Genomic DNA, 1,468 nt, shown 5'->3' on the forward strand with positions numbered 1-1,468 from the left:
ATATATATATATATATATATATATATACAATACAGTCTAAGGAAACTGGTGACATTGGTAAAAATTGTTTTTATTGATGTAGATCATTTAAACTTGAATAATTTTACCTTTATCCAATTGCACATGCATGCACACACACACACGCGTGGTAGTGGTAACTGGAAAGTTCAATGCCTCAAAGTGATCAGTGATGAAACTCTTTTGACTAATGAAGAATTGAGAAAAAAATACAAGTGAATTTATAGGTTGTGTGTTTTCTTTTTGGTGGTGGGGGATTAGAGATCTTTTTATTTTTATTTATTTATCATCTGCTGGTGCTGGTGGTGTCTGTATACGTATGAAAAAGGCAATGCTCACACTATCCATCCATACACGAAACTGATACAGATTTTGCACTGCTGGCTAATTCCTTACATGATGTACAACAAGTAATCTCCCTTGAGATAAGAGCTAACTGCATAGTGCTCTCCCTGAATGATAAAAAAAAACAGGAGGCTAGGAGACATATCTACGTTTGGGTCTGTTGCTCAATATGTCCCTGTAAAATCTCCATCTCTACTCCAATTTTTTTGATAAACTCATGTTTATTTCTCCCATTTACTATGTCAGGCTGCCTATGTAATGAGAAATGACAGTGTTGTCTCTTCCATTCATTGAACCATGTAACAAGGGGTAGCATTGGAACTGACTACACTGGGCAACAAAATATTGTTGCTATCCAGACAAATGGAGCTGTACTAGACTAAATTAAGTACACCGATTCCAAATCTGAACTCAGAATTGTTGTAGCACATCAGGATTCTGAGTTATGTGCATAATTATATATTAATACTATATTAGTATCAGAAATAGTTCAGTTCAAGGTAAATAATAATTATAATAATACATTAGTACTGTATATAGCATATTTATGTTTAAGGCAAATAATATCATAATATAATGGTACATAGTATATTTATGTTAAGGGAATACTCACTCAGCTCATAAATGTTTGAGACGCTTGCTCTTGTGCTTATGCATCATACTGGTCTCCTGTTGTAGGAACCAGCAGTAGTCACCCATCATGTGTGGATTGAACCAGCCTTGATACCTCATTTCCATCTCAGATATGTCCTGGTAGAACCTCTCCCCATGCTTATAATTAACAGCACCAAGATTTGTCAGAAAAAAAATTGAGATGAGAATGCAAGAAGTGTATTTTAAGGGACATTTGGCATCCCATTCTTTCATATGCTGTCAGCATGTTGTTTATCAAATCAGCATAGTTTTCAGCTCTATGATTTCCAAGAAAGTTCTGTACAACTAACATGAATGAATCCCATGCCATCAGCTCAACTGGATTCAGTTTACCTCTGAATTTGCTATCAGGCATCAGTTCTCTGATCTCGGGTCCAATGAAAATATCCGCTTTCAGTTTTGCTTCACTTTTCTCTGCATCAAATTTTACACATAGGTACTGGAAGCCACA

The sequence above is a fragment of the Octopus bimaculoides genome, chromosome 4 (genome assembly GCF_001194135.2).
Source record: "Octopus bimaculoides isolate UCB-OBI-ISO-001 chromosome 4, ASM119413v2, whole genome shotgun sequence".
NCBI classification, from domain to species: domain Eukaryota; kingdom Metazoa; phylum Mollusca; class Cephalopoda; order Octopoda; family Octopodidae; genus Octopus; species Octopus bimaculoides.